Source organism: Pinus tabuliformis, chromosome X, assembly GCF_031772625.1.
Source record: "Pinus tabuliformis cultivar Carrire ecotype Pingquan chromosome X, CPIR1, whole genome shotgun sequence".
In the NCBI taxonomy this organism is placed as follows: Eukaryota; Viridiplantae; Streptophyta; class Pinopsida; order Pinales; family Pinaceae; genus Pinus; species Pinus tabuliformis.
In genome coordinates, this window is record NC_142308.1 from 424096956 (window position 1) to 424110882 (window position 13927).

Here is a 13927-nt window from a genome sequence, read left to right on the forward strand (position 1 = left end):
CTTCGAGCAAGATTTTGATGGGATCTCCTGCCCCCTCGTCTTTCTTCTCATCCGCCATGGGAGGCCGTCGGGATTTGCGAGGCTGGTCTTGCAAAGGTTCAACCAGTTCAAGCCCTAACTCCTTATATCCCGACCTTGTTGGGGACATGCAAAGAAAAACAGAGAAAAAGCAGACTGCTCTGATACCACTGATCCGGATTTAAACAGGAACGCAACAAATTACAGAGATAACCATATACACAAAGATGCAGCGGAAATAATACTTCATTTCATTAATGGAAAATACTGAAATATGCTTACAACCAGAAATGGAAATAACCAGCTAGGGCGATGGTAGCTTATCTCTGAGAAGAGATGTGATGGCTACATGCCTCTGAACTGTCTTACAATGAGGCTCAAAGGCCTATTTATTGTTGAGAAACAATGGAAAAACCCTTAACATTCCAAAACCTAACCCTAGAAGATGAAACGCCAAACTATGGGCCCCGTTTGGGGTAAGTTGGTACATCAACTTCCCGGGGTCGTAACTTTGGCATACGATCTCCGTTTGACGCATACAATAGCTCGTTAGAAAGATCTATCCGAGCACTACCATTGTTGGAACGGGCAACATCGGTCCTCCGGATCCCCCAAAAAAACGTCGTTTAGGGCCTCAAAACGGCTCCGGAAGTTCAGGACCCGAAAAACTGCTAAAAATAGTAAGTTGTGCTACAATTAAGGAAACTGAAAATGCTGAGAAGAACAATGGTGGGGGTCCAGGTGGACTTGGCAGGTGGCCACCAATATCCACCTGGATCACGGGACCACACAGGACCAAGTGGAGATGATCTGAAATGGAGCAGATTAGTAATGTTGTGCTAATTCCCCATTCAGAATATAAAAATGTGCTTGAGGTTTGTACTCCAAAATAACAAGTAAAAACATGAATTTTATGTGTGTTTACTTAAGTTAGTTTTCATGAAGAAAACTTAAAACATGAAACCAAAACACTGAATGGAAACATGCATCAAACAATAATACACCAACCATTGTTAAAGGAGTTCACCCCTCTTGGGATACATCTCCTTGGATCATCTCTAAAGGCATGACCCCTTCTCATTATGCTCAAAATTCTTCAGTAATAAGAGTACATAAGTGTGCTGACAAAAAGAGTGGCTAGTTTCCCCTTCAAGGAAACATTATTCTGCAAAGAACTCTCACTCTAAACACATGACAACCTACCATTAGTCATGAAACAATCAGCAAGCTAAGGGCTCTCAAATCAAGACCCCATACTCCAACTTCCAAGAGCATAGACAATACTACAATCCACTTGAATTACTTAAACAAGTCTCTTTCTTCATACACATATAGAGAAAAGAAGAAATAAAGCTACAACACTATTGTAATGGCTGCTGCAGAAAGCACATGGAGGCTGGAAGACCCTTGCAAGGTCATCTCTATCTTCATACTCCTCCATAAATTAAATCAACACTCTGGTTGACCAGGGTACCCATAGCCTTCACTTTACAAAATCCTATCCATAAGTGCTCCTTTGATCCTGAAACCTATTCCAATCAATTCAGAATGCCGAAAAATGGCTATCTAGCCTCTTTTTGCATTCCATTTGGTCGAAAATTGCCTTAGTTATGACTTCTATTAGTATTTCCTCAATTTTCTCTTCCAAATCTCGCTTACTACCAATTAAATTATTATCCAGAGCTAATTCTGGAAGTTCCGCCGAAATTGGCAGTCCCACCAACTTCCCTGCTTATCTTGCAGTTAAGGCCGAGTGTTCACATGCAAAGTGGTCGCCCAAAGGAAAAGGTGATGATTTCGCAACCCTGTCGGATATTGCAATCGACAGAAAAACCCGTGGTCAAGGTCTGTGAACAAAACGAGCGATGTACGATGCGATATCGGTGGACCCGACAGACGATTAAATGGAACCTATAGCCGCATTGTTATGCTCTTGACCTGCGAGAAGATACCAGAATACCAAATATGTGAAGAAATATACCCAGAACACAGAACAATAAGAAATAACAACATGTATTTTATTGTTCAAAAAGGAAAGAAAAGTTCACTTGCCTCTTCGAGGGGGCAACCTCCAATAGAGTTGGGCTCAATTACAAAATAAGACATGACGCTCCTCGAGGGGAGTCTCGATCCTTTATATAGGATTCATACTTGCAATACCATGGGTCAGTACCATGGTTCTTATTAATACCATCTATCTAATACCATGGCCCATTTGCAACTAACTGTGGTCCCTTCTTTAAATGCGGGTCAACCACTTACCATTATTAATATGGGCTTTATTGACTCTTTACTTAATTATAACTATGACTCGACCCTATTACATAAATAAGGGGGTTAGGGTTGGACCCTAACATGCACTCCCCCATAAAAATAGCCTTGTCCTCAAGGCTGAAGCTACGGAAACTACTGAAGGATAGTGGCTAGTTCCCATGTCGCATCTTCTGGAGAGGTGTTTTTCCACATGATGAGGACTTCCTTGATCGTGCGGCCGCGCAGGTGCCGTTCTCGCGTGCCAAGAACCTATTCAGGTTGGAGCTAGATTGAACCTTCTTTGTACAATTCCGGTAGACTGGTTTGAATTTAGCAATGGTTCCCAATCACTTTCTTGAGGCATGAGACATGGAAGACTAGATGGATTTTTGCAGTGGGTGGCAAAGCTAGCTTGTAGGCTACTTCTCTAATGCGCTGAAGTACTTGATACGGTCCGTAGAATTTTGGAGCTAATTTCTGACAACCCTTGTCTTTGAGTGATGTTTGCTTATATGGTTGCAACCTCAAAAATACCTGATCCCCTTCTTGAAATTTGTGTTATGAACGATGTTGATCTACTTGTTGCTTCATGCGGTTTTGAGCTTGATGGAGATTGTCTCTAAGGTGGGCCAGCATGGTTGTGCGGTTCTATAGGAGTTTATCCACTGCTTGTACCTTCGAGCATCCCTAGATATAAGAAGTAGGGGGAGGGGGGAGTTGACCATAAACTGCTTCATATGGAGTCATTTTGGTGGTTGCATGATACTTAGTGTTGTAACACCATTCGACTAGAGGTAACCACTGTACCCATAAATGTTGCTTTTCTGAAGTGAAACACCTAAGGTAGGTCTCCAGACATTTGTTGACTGCTTCAGTTTGACCATCAGTTTGGGGATGATAGGAAGTACTGAGTTGTAGTTGGGTACCTTGTAGCCTGATGAGTTCCTGCCAAAAGTTACAGGTGAAGATCGGGTCACGGTTAGACACAATGGAAGTGGGCATGCCATGCAATTTGAAGATCTGGTCCATGAAAGATTGGGCCACCAAAGCTGGTGTAAAAGGGTGGGGTAGGGCGCAAAAATGAGCATACTTAGAAAGTCTATCCACAACCACCATGATGACTGACTTGTTGCCTGACTTCGAAAGACCCGTAATGAAGTCCATAGAAAACTCCGTCCAGATTGAGGCCAGGATGGGCAATGGTTGTAATGTTCCTGGGGATTTAACTGTTTCTCCTTTGTGGCACTAACATTCGTCACACTCAGCAACAAAAGTAAGAATGTCCTTTTTCATGCCTGTCCAAAAGAATGAACGTCGAGTGCGAGCATAAGTCTTCTGAAAGCTTGAATGGCCTACAGTGGGAGATGAGTGCAACTCCGCCAAAATGCGACTTTTGAGGGTGGATGTTGGTGATATCACGACTCTGTCCTTGTCGCGAAGAATCTCATCCTGCCAAGAGTAGCCCGCTGTGGAATTTGGATCCGCCTGTAATTTATTAATGAGTTGGGAGATTAAAGGATGTGAAAGCCATTCCTTGCAAGCCTCATCAATCCATTCTGGAATGTGAAGGGAGATTGCGAGCAGTGTGCTTTCCTCCTCAAATTGGCATGATAAAGCATATGCTACAACATTTTCGCACCCTTTCTTGTAAATTATCTCATAATCATATCCCAACATTTTGCCGAGCCATTTATTTTGTTGTGGCAAGGATAGGCGTTGCTCCAAAAAATATTTAAGGCTTTGATGGTCTGTGCGGATTTGGAAACTTCGCCCCAATAAGTATGGTCGCCAGGGATCCACTGCATGTAATATGGCCATCATCTCCTTCTCATAGGTAGATTGTCCCAAATTTGTTCCACTTAGTTGTTGGCTAGTGAAGGCCAAGGGTCGACCTTCCTGCATTAAGACCGCCTCAATACCCATACATGAAGCATCACATTCAATCACAAAAGATTTGGTGAAGCTGGGTAGTGCTAATACGGGAGTGGAACACATGGCAAGTTTGAGAGATATAAATGCCTGTTGCACTTCATCATTCTAGAGAAATGAATTTTTCTTGAGAAGGTGAGTGAGGGGTCTAGCAATGCGACCATAATTGCGGAAAAATTTGTGATAGTAGCCCGTGAGACCCAAAAATCCTCTCAAGCTCTTCAAGGTCTTTGGTTGAGGCCAATCCTACATTGCCTATATCTTTTTGGGGTCCACCCTAACACCTTCACGCCCCACAATGTGGCCCAAATACTCAACTTCTTCCATGCCAAAAGAGCACTTGGACATCTTGACAAATAATTTATGCTTCCGGATCAGTTGCAAGAGCAGATCTACATGTTGAATATGTGCGGCCTAGGTGCAGCTGTAGATGAGGATGTCATCAAAGAAAATGAGGACAAATTTTCTGAGATATGGTTTGAGCAGGTGGTTCATGAGGCTCTGAAAATTGGATGGGGCATTACAAAGACCAAATGGCATGACCCAAAATTCATAATGGCCTTCATGAGTTCGGAAAGCAGTCTTTGGAATGTCTACTTCTTTCATGCAAATTTGGTGATAGCCCGAGCGAAGGTCGAGCTTAGTAAAGAATTGAGCCCCATTTAGTTCATCCAGCAAATCATCGACAACCGAGATGGGAAATTTATCTTTGACCGTCGGTTTGTTGAGGGCCCTAAAGTCTGGAGACATACGCCATTCCCCATATTTCTTGAGCACCATGACCATAGGCAATGAATAAGGACGAATGACGACTGCTTCCAGGAGTTCCTTGACGATTTTTTCAATTTCATTCTTTTGGGCGAACAGATATTGATATGGGTGCACATTTGGTGGTTGGGCCCCTAGGACCAGAGTAATGCTATGATCATGTTCCCCTCTCGAGGGTGAAAGCTCATGATGCTTGTCAAAGACCGGTAGGTGGTTGTTTAAGATTTGTTGCATCTCAGGATGAATATGACGAGAAGTGGGTTCGAAGGCCTGGATGGCATTAAATTGGGCTATAACTCCATGGTGGCCCTTTTTTAACAATTTTTCCATCCTATGCAAGCTGATGATAGAGGGAGCACCCGCCTAGAGTCCGTGGAGGGTATGTGTGTGGTTGTTCTGCTTAAAGCTCATATATAACTCCTAGAAATCCATTGTGATTGGGCCGAGTGTGCGGAGCCATTCAACACCCAAGACAATGTCACACCCCCCCATGTGTATGGCAAACATGTGGGTCTTTAGCTGATAATCCCCCATTTGAAGTTTGAAATTTTCACAGCGGCCTTCACATTTCATTGTCCCCTTGTTAGGTCCCAATAATAATGTTAGGTCCCAATAATACTAGTGATCACCCCATTACTATTGTAGTTGCATCCCTTATTAATATTGTTGTGCCCCTATTGTGCCCATATTGTTATTATTGCGCCCCATAAAATCCCTCTATTGCTATTTTGTGGCTTTATATTATTATTGTTAGGTCGGCTGGGTTATATTGTGACTCCTTAGACTCCTATATATAGAAAGGAGGTTTTGTCATTTGAATCATCCAAGAATTGTTCATTTATGTAATGTAAAGGAGGTTGCCCCCTCGAAGAAGCTGAATTCTAAGGCGTTGATCTATCTTTTCTATATTTTTGTGAGCTGGTTTCATAACATTTGGTGTCAGAGCTTTGGATTCTAGGGTTTCGCTACTCCAAATAGGTCATCGTGGCATTTTCGATATAACTTTTTTTTCTGCAACGTTTCAGAAGCTAAAAAAAAACCCATTTGAGACGAAATCGCGCTGAACCTTGAGTCCGAATTTCAGAGCTTTTCGCACTATATTTTTGGAGATATGATCTGAGGAAGTTGGTCTTTCTACAGACTCCTAAATTACATTCCAAACAAGTGACCTGGGGAAAATCGTCATAACTTTCTCTCTGAGCATCGGATTGAAATTTCATAAGAAGGTACAGAAAGAGGACGGACTGTAGTTTCTTGTATATATTTTTCAGAGCCAAAGGTCGAAACAATGACTCGTGGCACGTCATACAAGTTCGCTCTAGTGAACTAGTCTATAATCAGGTCACTGTTGGAGATTTGGCATAAATCTTCCCTAGAGAATCCAATTTGGATCAGACTTGTGGCATTGGAAAGAGGACACAGAGGGCTACTGCAAGTCGCAATTTCAGAACTGGATGATCCGAAATTACAGAGATACATCAGAACCAATATCAAGCTCCTACAAAGTGAAAAAAGGTGTGTAGTTTTTTTTTTAATTTTTGCATAAGCTTGGTTTGAAAAATTAGCATGAAGGAATTCAAAGGGCATAGTAAAGCATTATTATTGGTAATTGATGCCCTGAGGAAAGAAAATGCAAACACCTGCTAAGCAAACTGAAAGCTCTAGCATGACTCATAAAGAAGAGGAAGAAATGCAACATGATATATCAAAATTACGAGACCAAGTGCAACAAGTGTCACTTGCACAAAAAGTAACAGAATCTAAGATGGATGGTTTAAAGAAAGATTTAGAAGCTAAGATGGATGGTTTAAAGAAAGGTGTAGGAGCTAAGATGGATTGTTTAAAGAAAGGCGTAGAAGCTAAGATGAATGACGTGGAAGCTAATTTGAAGACAGACATGGAAGATTTGAAGACAGATTTGACAAAGTTTCTACAAGAAATGCTTACTAATGGTGAAAGGGTAGTAAAGGACCCACCAAATTCCAAAAATCGATATGAGGAAGTTTGATGGCAAGGATCTCGCAACATGGATATTACAGATGGATCAATTTTTCGATCTCAATAATGTGAAAAACACACAAAAGGTACGTATTACAACTTTATATTTGTAACCAAATCAGTTTGTATGGTATCAATGGCTTTGCTCTCGTAAACAAATTATCACTTGGGCAATTTTTACGGAAGAATTGACAACACATTATGAGGATACAAAAAGCAACACTTTTTTTAGCCAATTGATAAGTCTCAAACAAAAGGGTTCAATAATGGAGCACATTGAGGAGTTCCAAAAATCGAACATAAGGGTAACAAATATTCCAGAGGAGCATAGGATTGATGTGTTCATAGGGACTTTAAAGGATAATATACAACATGATGTTCGCCTTTGGGAACCTAATTCATTAGAGAAGGCATTCAGGTTAACAAGAAAAATGGAAAGCAAAATTATGACAACCAGGAAGCATACCTCTCACAACTATAAAGATGGAAGTGTTGTTGCCCCTAGTCTTCCACAACCTATAAGGTTGACACCACAACAATTGGAAGAAAAAAGAGCAAAAGGGCTTTGTTACAGTTGTGATAGCAAATACACTAAAGGTCATAAATGTGCTGAGAAGAAATTATTCTACATAGATTGTGAAGAGGAAGAAGAAAAGGAGCAAGAAAGGTCAAAAGAAGAGGATATACTACAGGAACAAAGCCTAGATAAAGAAGAAATGAATTCGACCATATCTTGTAATGCATTGGCTGGAATTACCACTCCTCAAACCATCAAGATAGAAGGACAAATCAAGAAGAAAAAGGTAATAGTGTTGATTGATTCAGGAAGTACCCACAATTTTATTCATTGTAAGATAGCAAAAGAATTGAATTGCTTCCTATATCCAGCACCAAAGTGTCAAGTGATGGTTGCAAATGGAGGAACGATAAATTGCTCTGGAAAGTGCCATAATATCAAGCTATCCATGGGAGAATATGTATTGACTAGCCCAATGCTTTCCATTCCAATGGGAGGTGTTGATGTTGTACTAGGAGTCCAATGGCTACAATCCTTGGGTACAATAACTTTTAATTTTCAAGAACTTTTCATGAAATTTTCTATGGAAGGAAAGGAAGTTGAATTAAGGGGTATTGCAGGGAAACCGGGAAAGATAATCAACTCTAACAGTATGACAAAGCTTCTAAAAAAGGAACAAAGAGGTGTAATTGCACAATTATGTTTGCTAGATGTTTCCACATCGAAATCATCTATTTCTCCAGATCTCTAAAAAGTCTTGGACAATCATTCCAAGGTATTTGAGACTCCCAAAGGTCTCCCACCTATTCGTGATCATGATCATGCTATTCATCTTATTCCAAGAAGTGTTCCTCCAAACATCAGGCCGTACAGATATCCTTATGCCCAAAAGAGTGAAATTGAACGTATGGTTGCATAAATGCTAGAGGCTGGTATAATTCAACCTAGTCAGAGTTCTTTCTCTGCTCCAATGGTATTGGTGCACAAGAAGGATGGATCATGGCGCATGTTTCCGGATTATAGGGAGCTCAACAAGCTCACTATTAAAGATAAGTTTCCCATTCCGGTCATTGATGAATTACTAGATGAATTGCATGGATCAATTTACTTCACCAAGTTGGATCTTCGTTCAGGATATCATCAAATCAGAATGAAGACTGAAGACATTTTGAAAGCAACATTTAGAACTCATGAGGGTCATTATGAATTTTTGGTCATGCCTTTTGGCCTTACCAATGCACCTTCTACATTTCAAGGTTTGATGAATTCCATTTTCAAACCCTTCCTTAGAAAATTTGTGTTAGTATTTTTTGATGATATACTAATCTACAACAAGTCTTGGAAGGATCATGTTGAAAATGTTGACAGGGTGCTACAACTATTGGAGGAGAAACAATTATATGCAAAAAGATCCAAATGTTTCTTTGGAGTACAAGAGGTGGAATATTTGTGTCATATTGTATCTCATGAAGGAGTTAAGGTAGACCCTAGCAAAATTAAAGCCATTAAGGAATGGAAAATCCCCACATCCATAAAGCATCTGCGAGGATTTCTCAGGTTGACAGGGTATTATCACAAGTTTGTTAAGAATTATGGGAGAATAGCAACACCTCTAGCAACATTATTGAAGAAAGATGCATTTTCATGGACTCCAGAAGCAACAAAGGCCTTTGAAATTCTTAAAGAGGCAATGTGCCAAGCACCGGTCTTAGCTACACCGGACTTCACAAAAACCTTTATTGTGGAATGTGATGCTTCAGGAAATGGAATTGGTGTTGTTTTAATGCAAGATGAAAGACCCATTGCTTTTGAAAGTCGTCCAATCAAGGGAAAGTTTTTACACAAAGCTATTTATGAGAAGGAAATGTTGGCAATACTACATGCACTTAAGAAATGGTGACCCTACCTAATGGGAAGACACTTCAAGGTAAAAACGGATCATGATAGCCTTAAATACTTTTTAGAACAAAGATTATCCTCTGAAGTGCAACAAAAGTGGGTCACAAAGATGTTGGGTTATGACTTTGAAATCATCTACAAAAAGGGAAGCAAAATGTTGTGTGGCAGATGCACTCTCAAGAAAGGATGAGGATGTGGAAGCATTGTTGTGTGCCATTTCTATTATCCAACCAGATTGGATAAACGAAGCAAGGGAGGAATGGAAGAATGATGAAGAAGTGTGGGCACTTATTCGAAAGTTACAACAAGATTCCAGTACATCTGATACATTTAGCTGGCAAAATGATTCGTTATGGTACAAAGATCGCTTATACCTCTGTAAGAATTCCAAACTCAAACAAAAGATTCTTATGGAATTGCACACTTCTCCCTTAGGAGGGCACTCGGGATTTTTAAAAACTTACCACAGGGTTAAGAAGGAATTTTTTTGGGATGGCCTTAAATCGAATATTCAAAAGTTTGTGGCGAAATGTTTGGTTTGCCAACAAAATAAAGTTGAAACAATTAAGACCCCGAGTCTATTACAACCTTTATCCATTCCAAGCCAACGTTGGGAGGAGGTTTCAATGGATTTTATCACAGGTTTACCCAAGTTTCAGGGAAAGAGTGTCATCATGGTGGTAGTTGATAGAATTACCAAGTATGCACACTATTGTGCATTATCACATCCATTTAAAGCCAGTACAGTTTCTACTGCATTTATGGAAAGAATTCAAAAGCTACATGGAAACCCAAAGATTATTATAAGTGACAGAGATCCCATTTTCACTAGAAATTTTTGGACAGAATTATTTTCTTGCCTTGGTACTCAGTTAGCTCATAGCTCATCTTATCATCCTCAATCTGATGGGCAAACTGAGATAGTAAAAAAATGTTTGGAAGGATATCTTCATTGCTTTGTATATGATAAACAGACACAATGGGTCAAATGGTTGCCTCTGGCTGAATGGTGGTATAACACTTCCTTCCATACAGCAACAAAAATGACCCCATTTATGGCACTTTATGGATATCAGCCACCATCCATCACATCATATTTAAGAGAAAATTCTAAGGTTCAAGCAATGGAACATCACATCGAACATCAACAACAAGTCCTCCAACTCTTAAATGATAACCTCATGTTGGCACATAATAGAATGAACAACAGGCAAATCAACATCGCAACAAAAGAAGTTTTGATGTAGGTGATTGGGTATTCCTACGACTACAACCATATAAACAAATGTCCCTCAAGCAAGCTAAGAAGGATAATAAATTATCACCAAAGTATTATGGTCCGTACAAGGTGTTGCAAAATATTGGTACTATGGCATACAAATTGGAGCTTCCTGCAGCTTCTCGAGTGCACCCAGTTTTCCATGTTTCATGTTTAAAGAAGGTTATAGGTGACAAGCTCCCAGTTCAAACAATATTGCTAGAACTTGACGAGGAAGGAAAAATTATATTGGAACTAGAAGCAGTCACAGAAACAAGAACTCGACAGCTACGAAATCGATCAATTTCGGAGTATCTCATCAAGTGGAAGAACTTATCTGCTGAAGATTCTACATGGGAAGATGAGAATTTTATACAAAAGCATCTAGAACTACTCAAACGTTGAGGACAACACTTTTTTGAAGGAGAGGGGCATGTTAGGTCCCAATAATACTAGTGATTACCCCATTACTATTGTAGTTGTATCCCTTATTAATATTGTTGTGCCCCTATTGTGCCCATATTGTTATTACTGTGCCCCATAGAAACCCTCTATTGTTATTTTTGTGGCTTTATATTATTATTGTTAGGTCGACTAGGTTATATTGTGACTCCTTAGATTGCTATATATAGAAAGGAGGTTTTTTCATTTGAATCATCCAATAATTGTTCATTTATGTAATGTAAAGGAGGTTGCCCCCTCGAAGAGGTTAAATTCTAAGGCATTGATCTATCTTTTCTATCTTTTTGTGAGCTGGTTTCATAACACCCCCCAATCAGCAATTTGGACCTGGAAATTAGGGACTACTCTGACAAAACAATGCACTGCTTTAGCGACTCTTTGATGGATAAAGTTATGTGTACTGCCACTATCAATCAAGACTACTATAGGGCGATGCTTAATAAAACCTCTGATTTTGAGAGTTTGGGGAGAAGAAATCCCAGCTAAAGCATGAAGCGAGATAACTGGTTCATTATGTGTAGCTGGAGAGCATTGTCCAGCTGGTTGTCCTCATCTTCCTCCTCTGGTTCCTCAAATGGTGGGGCTTCCTCCGATGAACTGTGATCAGTAGCGTCAATTTGAAAGAACTTGGGTTCCTTGCATTTATGCCCCGTCACAATAGTAACACAATCCTTGCTTTCTTCTTTCTGCCATTTCTGCCAATGACACCTTTTGAACCTTAAGTGTTTGGGTAGTGCTTGGAGCTTGGGTGGGGCGACCCTTGGCTATGAAATTCGGACGAGTCGATTGGGCCGCTAACGCACATTCTACTTCACGAGCTATCTTGCAAGCATCTAGCCATGAGATTGGGTGTTGCAGTCAGACGTGGGCTTGTATGGCTTCTTTGAGACCACTGACAAAACATTCCAAGTAGAACTCATCTCGTAGACCTCCTGTGCAGAAGGCTAAGGCTTCAAAGGCTGTAATATATTCTTGCACTGTTCCTGTCTGTCGGAGCTTAGTAAGACGACCAAAAAATTAGATTCATGGTCAAAGTGATCCGAAAGGGATTTTGCGAATACTTGCCAAGTCACGGGCCTTCCATAGCAACATTGATGCCACTGCCACCATTGCCATCTTTCGTTGTCCAAGTACATGCTACCCACACTTAGCTGAGTCGCATCATCTCTGATGTGATTCAATGTGAAATATTGCTCCATTTGTGCTAGCCATGTGGCTGGATGAGAGCCATCAAATTTATACATGTCCAACTTGGGTGGTCACGGCTGGGACTGTTGGTGGTTTCCAAAGAAGTGAAGAGAATGGCTAGACTCGCCCTCAATGTTTTCATTAAAAGCATATGCCTCTGATTGTTCCCCCGACTTGCCCTTTGTGATTGTGTCAGCTAAGGTCTGGATCGTCTTCGTTAATGCGTCCAACTTTTGTTCAAGGGTATTGATCTTCTCATTGGCCATAGCTTGAGCTTTGGTTTATACCATGCATCGATCGAGTGCAGTTGTCGTTACTACGAAAAATAAAATAAAATTTGGGACCACCCGAAATTTTGATGCTAGCAAGTGAATGGTACCACCTTGCTCAACCCGTCGACCTGATTCTTATGGGCTAAGTCTCCTATAAGCGTCCCGAGAATGTCTCAGACTTGAAAGGAGTTTTACTCCTCGCTTAGGAATACTACAGTAGCCGATTCCCATAAAAGTAAATTCTGCCCAATGTCCTGTGAGAATCATGCCCAGGTATAGGGGCCCACACAAATAGTCAGATCTGTCGACGAACCCTCAACTGCAGAGTATGAGTAGGAACGTGGCAGTGATCGAACCCCTGCTGCTAGATCTGAATGGCGGATATGATTGTTGCGACTGCTATAGAACCCAAACTGCTAGATGTGAATGGCGGATATGATAGATCTGATTGGCGGATCTGATAGATCTGAATAACGGATCTGAGAGATTTGAATGGCGGAACTGATTGTTGTGGTTGAGACAGAACCCCACTTAGTAGATCTGATCTGGCAAAGATGATGCGTGATCTAGAGAGAGAAGGGAACTATGGTCTCAAAGAGTGTCAGGTGCTACAGATTGCAATATACATAAGGGTCTGACAGTAGTACTCGACCCAATCTTTCAGGGCACTAACCAAGGAGGATCAATCGTACCCTTAGTCGTACAACTCGACTACCCTATCATACGTGCGAGCAATCTCCCCGAGTGTTGTTCTTGGTGTACTGTAGCAGCAAGACGACCGACGGTTTATCTACAGCGATGTTTCAAGATAGCCTTGGGGGCTTCCGATATACCTAGAGGGTACTTGGAAGACAATCCGTGCGCAGTTCTGTCCAATGCGCTACTACTCGAAGGGGTATCCACAGGGGTTACAAGGGAGTCCAACAAGCGTGACCACCTCTTGTATTTCCTGCGTGCATGCCTCCCCAAATCCGCAGGTTTATGCACTTAACGACAGATCCCATGGTTTAAAGACGTCGGAACACATCTCTAGCCAAAAAAAATCTGCTAAAAATGGAGATCCCACCGACCCTGGAAAGCGCTATGATACCACTTGTTATGCTCTTGACCTGTGAGAAGATACCGGAATACCAAATATGCGAAGAAATATACCCAGAACACAGAACAATAAGAAATAACAAAATGTATTTTATTATTCAAAAAGGAAAGCAATGTTCACTTGCATCTTCGAGGGGTCAACCTCCAATAGAGCTGGGCTCAATTACAAAATAAGACACGACGCTCCTCAAGGGGAGTCTCAATCTTTTATATATGATTCCTACTTGCAATACCATGGGTCAGTACCATGGTTCTTATTAATACCAT